This window comes from Vanacampus margaritifer, chromosome 20 (assembly GCF_051991255.1).
Source record: "Vanacampus margaritifer isolate UIUO_Vmar chromosome 20, RoL_Vmar_1.0, whole genome shotgun sequence".
NCBI classification, from domain to species: domain Eukaryota; kingdom Metazoa; phylum Chordata; class Actinopteri; order Syngnathiformes; family Syngnathidae; genus Vanacampus; species Vanacampus margaritifer.
The window spans coordinates 14,586,068-14,600,535 of NC_135451.1; the positions used below are offsets into that span (position 1 = coordinate 14,586,068).

The 14,468-nt window shown below is 39.7% G+C and overlaps 1 protein-coding gene across 6 annotated transcripts in view; it reads left to right on the top strand.

Moving 5' to 3' along the window:
* The window catches only part of kcnb2b (potassium voltage-gated channel subfamily B member 2b), a 103,903-nt gene that overhangs the window by 27,671 nt on the left and 61,764 nt on the right, over nt 1-14,468 (top strand). For 3 of the 6 annotated variants that reach the window (XM_077554045.1, XM_077554051.1, XM_077554048.1), the window contains one exon: nt 3,429-3,528. The exons of 1 other annotated variant lie outside the window; for it this stretch is intronic. The gene's annotated coding sequence lies outside the window, so the exon portion shown is untranslated. Of the gene's footprint in view, nt 1-3,428; nt 3,529-14,381; nt 14,453-14,468 lie in introns of all 6 variants that reach the window. 2 more of the 6 variants (XM_077554046.1, XM_077554049.1) reach the window with 1 other exon arrangement.

Consider the following 14,468-nt stretch of genomic DNA (forward strand, 5'->3'; position numbering starts at 1 on the left):
CATTGAGACAATATTCAAATGCTATAAATATTTACATAGCCATTACCTAAACAAACAGGACAAATCACCAGAACAAGTGTAGCTAACACACGCACACACATACACGCAAATATACAATGTGGACGATGTTTGCTTTGTGATTGGCCGAATGTGAGGCTTGAAGAACAATAACCGGGCAAATATTATTTTACAGCCTATTAGATGTACGGAGGATAAAAAAGGCTCCCCTGTTTGGACTGCTGAACATTACCAAGGTGTATTAGGAGCACACTGGGAAAGAAATTGTAATCAATCAAGTTTTAATTGTGGAAATATTAAAGTCGTGATTTTGACATATCTAAATTACTACACAAACTAAGACACACACTGTCTGTTACAGTTTCCCAGAATTCAAAACAGCACAAGAATTTACGGTGTTCTCCTCAAACCAGGACGTAACAAGCTAACATACTGATGGGCAAACAAACAAATACAACACTAAATGATTTTAAAAATAGTCTAATTGACTTTTTTTCCCCCACCATTTCAACCTTCTGAGGAATAAACGTGGTATGGTCCAAGTGTCTTGCCTCATTTTCCAAGAACCAGGAAGTAGCTAGCTTATGGAGAGACAAACAAATGAGTGATTTAAAAAAAATAAAAAATTGTTACTGTTCAAGTAATTTGACCATTCCATCCACCAGAGAATAAAAATGTTATGCTATTGGAGTGTTGTTATTCTCCTCAAATCAGGAAGTAGCTAGTTAACTAACATAAGGACAAGAAACACGTGTGCTTATTTTTTGCATGTGCATTCCTCAGAAGTACGTCACTGCCCTATTGTTTTCCTTTTGGAACCATTCCACCCTTTGAAGAGTTACAAAGGTACAGTCCTGCCGTCTTATGTTATTCTCCTGGAACCAGGAAGTATCTAGAGCTTTTTTTTTTTAATTAGCTAACATACAGACAAATAAACAAAAGATGTCTTATATTAAAGACATTGTTTCTTTTTTCACCATTTCACCATCCACAGAATTAAAAATGGTACAGTCCTTAGAGAAATTTGTTTTCCTTTTTCGCCATTTAAGTCGCAACAAAAATAATTATTAATTTCACTGCCATTGACGGCTATAGACGTCAAAAATTCATTTGAACTATTTCCATTAGTTTAACATTTTTAAAGAATAATTAAACACAAATTTTATACCTGTTCAAATAATTACAAAAAAATCTAGGTTTTCATACTCTTGTTAATAAAAGTGGAAAAAAATGTTAAACTAATAGAAATAGTTCAAATGAATTTTTGACGTCTATAGCCGTCAATGGCAGTGAATGAGTTAAAAGCTCCCCAAAATCAATAAAGGTACGATCTCATTGTACTAGCGAATCTTTCATGACACAGGAAGTCACCTGATAAAGGTTCTCACTAGTTTACAAACTTTTTTTATTTAAATGAGTTTACATGTTAGCTTACATAAGAGGTTGAGTGCAGCAATTTGCAAGGTGCACAGGCTGTCAATCACAACCCAAGTGATGCGTGTGTGCGTGGACGTGACCACGCGCGCGTTGGCGTTCCATTACTTATGAATGAGATTTGCTCTTAGGCGGATTCCTCAGGGGACGAGACCTGCACTTTTATTTTATTTTTTTTTTTAAATGCCACACGGCAAAAACTGCTCGTGTCATCATAAACACACTTCTACAGTATACAGGGATTAGCCAGGGAAGCTAATTAGCATGTCACAGAGATATAAATAGAATATGTTGATTCTCTGCGGTAATTAAACACACCGCAGTGACATCATTGAATAATGATAACTTTTTATCAGTGTATGTGATCTAAAAAAAAAAACCACATTCTTAGACGCAGAATGCTAATGTTCAAACCAGCTAACATATGGACAGACGGACCCCATGTCAGCATTTAAAATAGTACGGTCCTCAAACACAAATGTGACACTTTGTCTTTTTTGGAACGTTCAACTCAAAAAATTTGACTCCCTTTCCAAAAGATGAGAAAAATATAGAAAACAGTGACCAATGAGTCCCCCCTGACCTTTGTCCCCATTTAAGCTGGCAAGGATCTGCGAGATAGCGGCCTGGTAATGAAGTGTTTCCCTTCCAACGCTGCCATTATTTTGAAGGTCGACGGACGGCTTCACTTTCACTGAGATAATCGCTCGTTGCGCCAGCTTCCTCAACACACACGTGAGCGAGTTCTCCCATTTTTACCCAGGACATTATCACAAATGTTGCCTTGGATGAGGTATCAGCATCATAAGCTGCTGCTGCTGCTGCTGCTGCATTGGTGGCCACTCAGGCTTTGCAGGCAAATGAGGACGACACCATCTTGTGGACGCCTGAGCAGCCAGCAGGCCATGCCGGTTAAACCAGTGCTCACCTGGCAAATATGTCAATAAATAACATCACCGTATTTTTGACGTAGCAAAAAAAAGTTCATTTGAAAGCATGGCGGTAAATCTCTGCAAAGATACAACGCAGAGAAACGAGGAAATGAAGAGGTGCTAGCGAGAAATGGCATGGCCAGATTTATTGCTTCTTCTTCTTCTTGAAACAGACTCGTAAATGTTTTTGATGCCCGCAAATAAATTACCCGCATCCGTGCGTGTGCGTGTGTGTTGTTGCTCAGCAAACAATAAATAATGTGGCTAACAAAAAGTTCAATCATTCCCAATGCTTTAGATTTATGGATGGGTTCGTTCTGTATACAGTACAGTATGGAGGTCCAAAACTGCCAAAATTCAAAATAAAAAAAATGACTAAAAGGGAAAATAAAAACGGATATAAAAAATAAAATTTAAAAATTAAATCCAAAATAATAAATATAAATGGAAATAAAAACAACAAATATATGTATATATATGTATATATATATATGTATATATATATATATATATATATATATATATATATATATATATGTATATATATATATATATATATATGTATATATATATATATATATATATATATATATATATATATATATATATATACATTTGTATTAAATTTTTGAATTATATTTTTATATTCGTTTTTATTTTCACTTTTAGTCATTTATTTATTTATTTATTTATTTTTAATTTTGGCAGTTTTGGTCCTCCATAGTACAGTACATACATTCTATGTTTGTTTGTTTCTTTGTTTTATGTACCAGGTTCTAGGCCAACACGGTGGACTAGTGGTTAGCACAGCTGCCTCATGACCTTAATCATAAATATGGTTATAGTTTTAAATCTAATTTAAGGTGTTTGAATTAGCACAGTTTCAATGCTAGTTTTGTTATTCCAACAATAGCTCTTTACGTTGTGTGTTAGCATTAAGCTAGCAGACTTTCATCAGTCATGTGGTTTGCTTAAATATAACAACATTCCTAATTCTCCTCTTTTTATGTTTAAACTTGGCCTCTTTTTTTTTTTTTTTTAAAGAATTGTTCACTGACTGTCAGCTGTTGGGAAGTCCTCAGATTTTCGTCAGCAACATACAAAAATATCATCCAGGCGACATCTCGTATATCTTGAAAAACTGGTAAGTTGGATCACCCACATAATCAAAGTATCAGCATATTTCTATTTCCATTATATCCTATAAGGTAAGGGCATCCATATTATTGCATTTCAAAGTGAAAAGACGTCCTATTTCTGCTACAAAGCAAACACGTGTTATCTTTTCAATAGAAAAACTAACAGTGGTACTCCCGTGTGGAATTTTTGCACTCTTGAACGTCCTCCCCCTCTCTTCCCACATGCACGAGGTCAAGAGACTCCCCCTGTAAAGCTGCCCTTCGTACAACCTGCCGCTCATTAGAACACACGGGACACCGAACCACGCGCACGCACACGCCGAAATAAAAAAATATATATCCCAAAAAATCAATGCAGATTGGTCGTTCCCAAGATGTATTCTTATTCATATGTGGCTGCATGTAAATGTGTGTTTGTGTTGGCGGAGAGGTTTCCTCGAGAGAGAAAAACTGCGAAGCGAATACAGCAGCAACAACAAAAAAGCAATTTGTTCCTCGGCATTGTCAGGAAGCGCTCATCTGCATCAAGCATTTTTTTTTTTGTGCTCATCATGTATTGATCCGTTTTTTTTCTGGCTGTTATTTTTTCTGCATTAGCTTTGATGGTGACAATTTGGATGCAATTTTTTTTTTTACAACCCCCAAAAAACTGAGAAACATAACGTGATGTTTGGGTTACTTGAAAAGAAACTCGAAATAAGCCTGCCCGTATACAATTAATGGTGTGATGAAACAAAATGCAAAATAATGCGTCAAATAGGTCAAGCGCGTGTCACTATGTCGACCGCTGCAGCGGTGTCAGCGTTTGGTGATAAAAGATTCATTGAAGTCCTACTCACCGTAATTAAACTGTATTGACTTAATTACCTCTACGCCTGACAGGGTAATCAAACCGATCAGGTTGAGGCGCAGCGCGAGCTAACCTTTCCCTTAGGTGTCTGTTACGCTACGTGGCCTTGGGGATAGCGTTACTGAACTGTCTGTCATTGTGTGCGTGATTTCTTTTTCAGTCTCTCTTGGAATCATTGTGTTTATTCTTAGTCTTCTGACAGATTGAATAGGAAGTCAGACATATTCCACAGGCTTGTACTTTGACAAAAAAATCCTGTTCAAAATTGAACAGGACTACTATTTGGAATTGATAATAGAATGTACATATAAATAAAATGCAGGTACCATGTCACTCTGCGACCAAGGCAGCATCATAGAAACTTAAAAGTCCTTGTAAAATGGAAATAAAATATCTTGTAAATTTAACACACCACAGAGTAGTGTTGCCTGCCAAGTTTGAATGAATAAAAAAAATGACCACGTGTATAAAATGAAGCTCCACAGGCTGAATAACGTCTGCTGTGTTTAATAAAGTTGACTTTTCCTGAAGCGTCTTTGTTATGTGGAGCCCCACATGACACAAAACCGAGAGAGCGGGTGACTTATTGGAAGCCACCAGTCTGCAGGTTATCAAGCTAGGAGGCTAGCTGGCCTCGTTAGCTTCATAGCTGGCCTTGCTAGCCCGCTAACTTGCTAGCCTGTGGACTGCTAACCCGTGTCGGCATCATTGAATAAGGTGTTGTAGTATGTGTGGGTCCACATAACGAAGTTGGTTAGAGGGGCTAGCAAGACGAACTAGCTTGCTAGCCCGCAAACCACGAATTTGTGTTAATGTCGTCCAATACATTTTTGGGCTAGAGGGCTAGCTGGCCTCGCTAGCCCGCTAACTTGCTAGCCTGTGGACTGCTAACCCGTGTCGGCATCATTGAATAAGGTGTTGTAGTGTGTGTGGGTCCACATAACGAAGTTGGTTAGAGGGGCTAGCAAGGCGAACTAGCTTGCTAGCCCGCAAACCACGAATTTGTGTTAATGTCGTCCAATACATTTTTGGGCTAGAGGGCTAGCTGGCCTCGCTAGCCCGCTAACTTGCTAGCCTGTGGACTGCTAACCCGTGTCGGCATCATTGAATAAGGTGTTGTAGTATGTGTGGGTCCACATAACGAAGTTGGTTAGAGGGGCTAGCAAGGTGAACTAGCTTGCTAGCCCGCAAACCACGAATTTGTGTTAATGTCGTCCAATACATTTTTGGGCTAGAGGGCTAGCTGGCCTCGCTAGCCCGCTAACTTGCTAGCCTGTGGACTGCTAACCCGTGTCGGCATCATTGAATAAGGTGTTGTAGTATGTGTGGGTCCACATAACGAAGTTGGTTAGAGGGGCTAGCAAGGCGAACTAGCTTGCTAGCCCGCAAACCACGAATTTGTGTTAATGTCGTCCAATACATTTTTTGGCTAGAGGGCTAGCTGGCCTCGCTAGCCCGCTAACTTGCTAGCCTGTGGACTGCTAACCCGTGTCGGCATCATTGAATAAGGTGTTGTAGTGTGTGTGGGTCCACATAACGAAGTTGGTTAGAGGGGCTAGCAAGGCGAACTAGCTTGCTAGCCCGCAAACCACGAATTTGTGTTAATGTCGTCCAATGCATTTTTGGGCTAGAGGGCTAGCCGGCCTCGCTAGCCCGCTAACTTGCTAGCCTGTGGACTGCTAACCCGTGTCGGCATCATTGAATAAGGTGTTGTAGTATGTGTGAGTCCACATAACGAAGTTGGTTAGAGGGGCTAGCAAGGCGAACTAGCTTGCTAGCCCGCAAACCACGAATTTGTGTTAATGTCGTCCAATACATTTTTGGGCTAGAGGGCTAGCTGGCCTCGCTAGCCAGCAGAACACTGACTGGCGTTGGACAAAAAGGTTTTGTGATGTGTTTGGGTTTGTGTTCGGCAAACTAGCGGACCGAGCGGCCGGGTCATCTGGAATGACATATGAAGTGGGGGAGGGATGACTAATACCAAAAACCTATGTGCTTACTACGGCTTGATTTTAGCCATACCCCAAAAATCCGGTCAATGGAACAACTGAAAAGGGTTGTCTTAGCACTTATCTTCAAACATATTTAGAAACAAATCACTTTACAGGGTCTAACCACATGATATAGACAAGAAAACCTACAAAAAGCCAGTGGACACAAACATGTCACTTTCTAAAAAGCATCATAGCTAATACCTTGAAGAACAAGAGTGTCAAGTATTGCACTGAAAGAGCTCCAACAACGGGCTCCACGGGTGACGCAAGGCAGCCCTCCTTGGCACAATAAGCCTGTATACAACGTGGGTTCAAAAGGGAAATGATGTTGAGACGTATCAAAATGACTTATTGCTGTCAACTGGCAGGGACAGATGGCGGTCCTTGAATCATCGCAGCCACATTAACCTTCCAGCGGAGGGATCACACGCTTGCGTCGTGCGGGCCAGTTGGGTCACGGCTCCCAAAATACCTTTTCTGCTTTTCCTCTACGGAGACGTGCAATCAGTTGTTTGGTGAGACAAACAGAATTAAAAAGCTGCAGAATTCCCCAAAATGGCTGCTTCAAATCAAAACATCTGCTTTCCTGTTTAATTCTGGCCACGGGTGGTCTTCAGACTTTCTGTGTGTCCTGCTATGATAGACATGCCCACCAAATTCCCGGTTGATCGGTGAAGCTGGCAAAATGTCTGCCTCACACTAAAATGGCCGCTCAAATTTCAGGCATGGATTCTGGAGAATTCTTTGATGTCCTCTTATGATAGACGTGTCCCCAAAATGACTTGTGGGTCAGGGAAATTGGTGACTTTCCAGCGCATCCTTTTTCATGGTGACTCTTCCAAACGATTATTTTTGTATCTTGCTCCAGCTTTCCAAACCTCAAGGTGCAAGAAGGCCCCCGTAGAAGAACAAACCCGGGCTTGTCTTGTCTGTAAATTTACAGACGTTGATAAAAACCTCATCTCCCGCTGGCTGGCTCGAGTGAAGTCTCGTAGCACAAAGACCATATATCGCAACGAACCAAAAAAAAAAAAAACTTTCCAGGAAGAGAAGCTCACGTACAGAATGTCAACCTCGCGGAACCTGGGGCGGCTGGCGTACACCCAAACAAATTCAAGGCGAGGCACTGTGCGTACTATGGCATCTATTTTTAAGGAGGGAGTATTCAGCAAAAGATGACTTCATCGGATGAGCATTTTGAATGAGACAACTACCCACGGGTGTAGGAAGCTGAGGAGCCGTCCTACTGTTTAGCAACCACAGGCACTTTGCGCTCAGCTGTTGAGTGGTTGTACCTAAAGTATATGGTACATACCGAACTGGATCCTGATATTGGATTTCGCCACAAGCATCTTAGCATCTTTTGTTGATGTCCTATGAAAACTATGTCTCGTGTTCATCAGCCAAAGCGTTGTCCACAGTTGGTTCATTTATATAAAGTACAAATGATCCGTTTTTGTGAGTCTTCACAGTGAATTGCTCAGTTTTGATTTTGACATACACAAACATGCATACAGAAAACAATAGGCTCATTATCCAAGGTTGTCAGCACTTAGTAAAACACAGTCCCCCCCCCCCGTCATCACGGGCTCGCGTTCCAGACCACCCCCGCAGCAAGGTAAAGCTGCGATACAGACATACCCTATTTAAATAGTCCTTTGGCATGTTTTCATAGCATTTATAGCACTTATTTTTCAAGGACTTAATACATACTTTAAAATAATACAAACACATTTAAAACATTTAATATGTTGAGAGAGAACAAGAGCAACAGATACACTAAGTCAAATCTGTGTTTTCAGTGCACAAATCCCGCTTTTTCCAAACTATCACATCTATCAATAATTATGCTCAAAGATGTTACTTACTAACTAACTAACTTACAGACGTTGCCTTCTTTAGGTGTAAAAATCAGTATGGGAGAGAATTGAAACATTGAATAATCTCTTTCTCGTCAACAAAAATGAGGCCGAACTTGAAATACTTCCTGTTTTCGTTTTTCTTCTTTCAAATCCATACAGTGTTAAAAACAAGTGTGCCGTCATCTAGTGACCAACGGTGGAATTACACCCAAAATAAACCAACTAGACAAAAACAAAACAAAACCATCGAACCTGCGATGGAGAGGGGTTTACTGGAATGAAAACCAACAGAATGCAGAAAAAGTCATAAGATAAAGTCAGCCATTTTGGTTTGAAACAGCCACTTTGGGCGAATAACTTAATTGTTGCCTATGACATCCAATGTAGGTGAAGTGAAGCGTTGAATGATCATTTTGAGTAGTCGCCACAATAAAATGGGTTTGAGGGCCGGAAATTTGGTGGAAATATCTTTCAAAAGAAACTGCAGGGAACAGTCTCAAGTAGCCAAGAAGGATTTTTATGCTAGGAGCAAATTCCATGACTTCGTACTTTGACAAACTCTTCCTCGGGTCTTGGCCTATCGGAAGCAAATACCCAAGACCTGTGGCTGTGTCAAGTGTGTAATTTTGACACCCAATTTGACCGTTCCGCATTCTGCGCATGGTTTATCATTACAAAGTAATGGTGATTGCCATTGGTTGTTGAGCTACCATGTTAAACCGAACATGCAGGAGAATGTTAAGTGATCATAGAACACAAGGGCGACTGATCTCAATAAAAGTCACAGATGAATCCCGTTGAGGATTAGGCTCTGCATACCAATGAAGGACCTTTTGTCAAGTTACGGGTTAAGATCAAACAAGCGCGGCTTTTTATATTGACACTGGAAATCTGTTTGAGATGCAGCGAGAGTTCAAATAAGTCCTCGACGTGATGAAGTGTCGCCTCCTGTGATGAGCGGCAATGAGAATGAGCTCCCCCCCCTGTCCTCGGTTTGTTTGAAAACCCTGAAGCCAGTGGCCCAGTCGCGGTCACCCGCCTGCCTTAAATCACAACTCCCAATTTGACGCAGTGCACAGCAATGCAAACACAAAATGATTGATCAGGTCATCAAGCTGCAGTACATTAATCCCTTCTTTTTCTTCAGTTGGTTTGTTCCATCTCAAGGACAGACATCAAGAATGAACGGCAACTTAATTGACACCCGAGCAGCTAGCGTGGCATTTAAAGAGTGATACGTCCTATAACCTTGAAGGAACAGCAAGTAAAGTGATATGACATCACCGCCCGAACACTGATCATGATTGAACATATCAGTATATTATTATTATTAAATGACTTAATGAAGTTGTCAGCTAGCCAAGGCTATCGCCAGCACGTACTTAGGGCCTATAAATGTCTGGCTGATTCCCAATTTCGTAAGAAAATATGACCAAGTCCAAGAGGGTCCAATAACACCTTGCCACGCTTGATGAACGCAAAGTATGCCTGTGATCGCTACTGGGAGAGAGAACATCAACACCATTAATGTTATCGATGGTATCATGATTAAGTGATTGCAGTGATTGCTACTCATTATATAGATGTCTTTGTCATTCTAAATAGAACAATATTGTGTCTTGATATATCAATAATTGCTCCAGTAGTCCCGTGATTTAAATGTCTTTGTGTATCAAGAATATCTGAAAATATGGTATATAAATACGGGCACATTAGTGGGCAAACTCTTTTTTTTAGCTTGACATAACAGGACACTGCCATTGTGATCCAGCCACAATAGGTAGTTTTCCTGCTATGCTGTAGGTCTTCATTGTTTTGTTCTGGCGTAAGTAGTAAAAAAGATGTCCTACAACCGTTTTTTTTCTTTAGAGTTTTAATTGAGCACGTGTTTGGACCACCTGTTTGATAGTTAACAGGAAAAGAGCAGACAAAACAAACACTATATTAACTCTTTGACTGCCAAAAACGTTAAATAACGTTTCGTAAAATCCTATGGAGGAGTGCCAAAGACGTTAAAAGACGTTTTTTTTTCAAAACAGGTGAAACTAACCATTTTCTATTGTTGATTACTCAAAAACGGAATAAGGTAGAAACAAACTTTTTTTTTCTGATGGAAGATGAGAGTCCAATCTTGTTTTGGCAGTATGTGTGTTTCCATAGTCCAAACACATAATTTTCTATGGACCTTGAAAGATCAGTCAAAATGCTTAAAATCGGCTGGCACCCACGGCATCCCTTTTCTGAAAACGTCTGGCAGTCAAAGAGTAAATAAATAATAATGTAAATTATAATATGTCAAGAATATCTGTAAATATAGTGGGAAACGTTTTAAACGCTTGAGTTTTAATCAGGCATATGAATGGACAACTGTATTGGGGTCCTGTTTCGCTAGCTCAATTAAGCTAACTGGTAAGAGCAGTAAAAAAAATCAAACCATGAAAAAAACTTTATTCTAACTTTTATGTCCTGTATAGAACACATAATGTGGAGGTGACAAGTTGTTTTGTTTTACGCTCAAAATAAAAATATATAGTTAAAGAAAATGGTCTAAAACATGGAAGTTTTTCAGTCTGGCAAGCTCTTCTAGGGTTAAAAGGTAAGAGCAGAAAATAAAAGCAACACAGTTGTAATATTAAACCATTAAAAAAATATATATATTTACCCTTCCTTTTGCCCTTATGTAGAATTTTTTATTTTTTTTTAAGATGAAACTCTTGCGTTTCAATCAGGCACTCAAATGGACAACCTGTTTTGATTGCTAGCAAGCTGTAGCTAACAGGTAAGACCAGAACAGAACAAGAAAATAGAAACCTAATGTTATTAAATGATTTTTAACAGTATTTTGCTCGAAAACCATCATCTAAATAAAATATCTGACGATATAGTCAAAATGATTTTAATCAGTACATTAATGCCCAACCTGTGCTAATGGGTTTCTGTTTGCTAGTAAGACCAGAACATAAGTAGTTGTGACACACTGTTGTCATATTAAAAACGTTTTTTCCACGCATTTATAAAACACAAAAGGGACTTTTTGTTCAAGCGCTTTTATTCTACACATTTACCCCAAAGTTTATCAAGCCTCTTATCCATGTTTAGTACCATTAGTGTTGTGTATCATTCTTTTATACTTCAGTTTTGCCATTCTGGGCTGTATTACACATCAGGCAGTCGCAATGGGAATCCAAATAAATAGAAACCTCCGCCACCACCACCATAATTAGGACTCACAGTCCTGGATGTATTATGCAAACACAAGCGGCAGGACTGAGCCATGATCAATCGTATTTGTGTTTGGGCCGAGCCGCCAACACAAAACTAAAGCCGGTGCCATGAGGACACGTCTACCCTTGCTTTGATTGATGTCTGTGGCGAGTGATTAACACGTATATGACATAAAAAAAAAGAGGCCCTCGGTGGGATTTCAAGTGGGATTTTGTGGTAGCATTATTACAGACATAGCCCGTGTGTGTGTGTGTGTGTTGTGTTGTTGTGTGTATTTTTGACTTGTAGGGTTGCTGCTGGCAGTGTCAGAGGTGAACAGGTGTTTGTTGCTGGATGAATGAAGAGGTGACACGGATTTATGACTCTGGGCTATGGCGGGGCCATTAAATTGAAGGCCTCTGCTGCCCACTGTGGGCGGGTGGGTGCTTTGTGTGGACCTTGACATGGCCCGGCATCTATTAATAGCCACAAGAGGACGAAAGAAAGAGGGGAAAAAAAGAAATAAGTTGGTGCAATCCTTGTTATTTCCTCACGATTGTTGAACACACACTAGTGTACACACAGGCACTGGCGCGCGTTCGTTATTCTCGCAGTTGGTGGTCTCGCTGTGAGGGAGGACTGGACCTTACCCAAATTTCAATATAACAAATCACACTTTTTCTTTTTTTTTTAAGCGCATGATTCTCTTAACGATGATGCACTAGGAAACAGCCGGGAGAGTGGGAGACAAAAGAATGTTTGCATTTTTTTTTTGTTTTTGTTCTGTTTTGCTATTGTGTTGCAGTTTTCTATTCATGAAGAAACAGCCCACATTTTCCTTTTACTAAAACTAAAACGGTCAACTTATTTTGGACATAATGTCAGTGCTTAAGGGACACAGTATCTACCCAATTTCGTGTCATAAGGTGGAACTGGTGTCTGGGTTGATTTTTATTTATTGTTTCCTAACTTTAAATGTCCGTTTCACATGGACTTTCCCTTCCCAAAATGGCAGACTAATTTCAGCTATGGGGCCATGAGACATTTTTTTGTTATGATAAACATGTCCACATTAGGAATCTTTACCATTTAGTGTCACCCACCAGTCTGGGATGCTTAGGGGCTCATTCAAGAGTTTGTCAAAGTACAAGCCCTGGAATTTGCCTGAAATGACAGCCTAAAAGCAAAATAGTCAGTCGGTTCATTTGAACTCATTCACTCCCAGCCATTTTCACTAAAGCAACCCCCTTCGCTCCCGGCTGTTTTACTGGATTTTGACAAATTTTGCAAGGCCCACAGAATATTATTGTGTGCTATTGCTATAAAAAGATGGAACCCATTGAAAGAAAGTTTAGAGTCTCTTCTTTTATCTGGAAAAAAAAGTATTTTTATATTTTGTTTCCGTTTTGCAGCAATTAGCATTAGAATATAAGTTTCAGCATTATTCGCAAGCCTGTTGAAAAAACTGGGAGAAAAAGCAACATGGCCCTGGCTGATCTCTTATACTCTGCTGCCACCTGCTGGCCGTTTTTCTGTAGTAACTACCATTGGTTTAAGCGACCTCCTCAGGTCAGAAGCTGCATCAAAGCCTTCTGTATACTCTAGCATAAAAAAACAAAACATAAAAAACTTATAATTATTTTTGGGGGAATGACGGACAAATCATTAAAAAACGTATTTATACGTTTTTCGGGTTTGAATGAGTTGATGAGATGAGGATGACAGTCAGGTGTTGTTAAAAATCACCTGTGCAGTTAGTTTTGTTTTGTTTTGTTTTATAGCAATGGTGTCATTTCAGGACATTTTTAACCACGACATCCCCATGACATGTTGTCTAAACAGTAGCGTGGCGCGGCGTGGCATTGTCACAAGTCCCTAACAGTAGTGAGCTGATTGACTGTAGCAGCTGCCTCATCCCTGAGCTGTCAGAGCACTGCTGTATTTTCCTTTTCCAATTTGTCACAAAACACGTCCGCTCAATCACGCCGACAACAGCCACGAAAGTACTCACGTCCCCCCCCCCCCCTCTCCCGTATCACTTTCCGCTTCTGACACTGTCAGCACATTTCAGAGACGCATAATTATCACCTCATAACATACCGGCCTTTGAAGGGGTACGCAATCGAGGCTGGCTTGGGAGGATAGTTGCGTTACGCATGTGGTTAATTTATCAACATACACACAAGGTTATGACCAATTCTCGCCCAAATATGCCCTAATCAGAAGCACGTTTACGAGTCGACTGATAGGTGATGTTAAATTGTCAAGCATTTTTCCGACCGAAGTTAATGTAGACACAGCATGGAGTCCAAATTTGATGACCATTTGGAGGATTGGGTTTTATGGAGGGCACAAAAGGCCCCTAGATAAAATGTTGCCTATCATGACAGGAGGCATGAAAAGATCTCAAGGAACGGTTTCTGAAATTTAAAAAGAAGTCGGCCATTTTGGTCTGAAGCAGCCATTTTGGCGGTGATTTCGAGGCCGTTTCTCAGTTGGCGTTGTGAGCTCATGAAACGTCATCAGTTGCAGCCCAAATATTGTTCCGATAAATAAAAGTCAAAATAAAAATGGATATAAAAATTTAATACAAAAAATATATATAAATGGAAAGAAAAACTACTATATATATATATATATATATATATATATATATATATATATATATCATCCCTAAATATAATAATTATGATTATTTCCATTTATTTAATTTTTTTTGTATTTAATTTTTGAATTATTTTTTATATCCGTTTTTATTTTCACTTTTATTCATTTATTTAATTTCAGTTTTGGTCCCCAATAGAATACCCGGATGTTGTTCTTGTCAGCTAACTTAAACCTAAGGATGCATCGTTTGGATACTTATAAAATATCCCAAGATGTGTTCCGAGCTGCTATCACAGAAATCCGTCAGAGTTGGGAGGAGTTCCAAATATTTTTTTTTTTAGGAAGGACCGTACTTGGCGAGTTCACGAGGACTCCTTAGCGGCTCGCGAGTCGCTGCTTGCAACTTGAATTAGTTAAGTTTGAGCTTG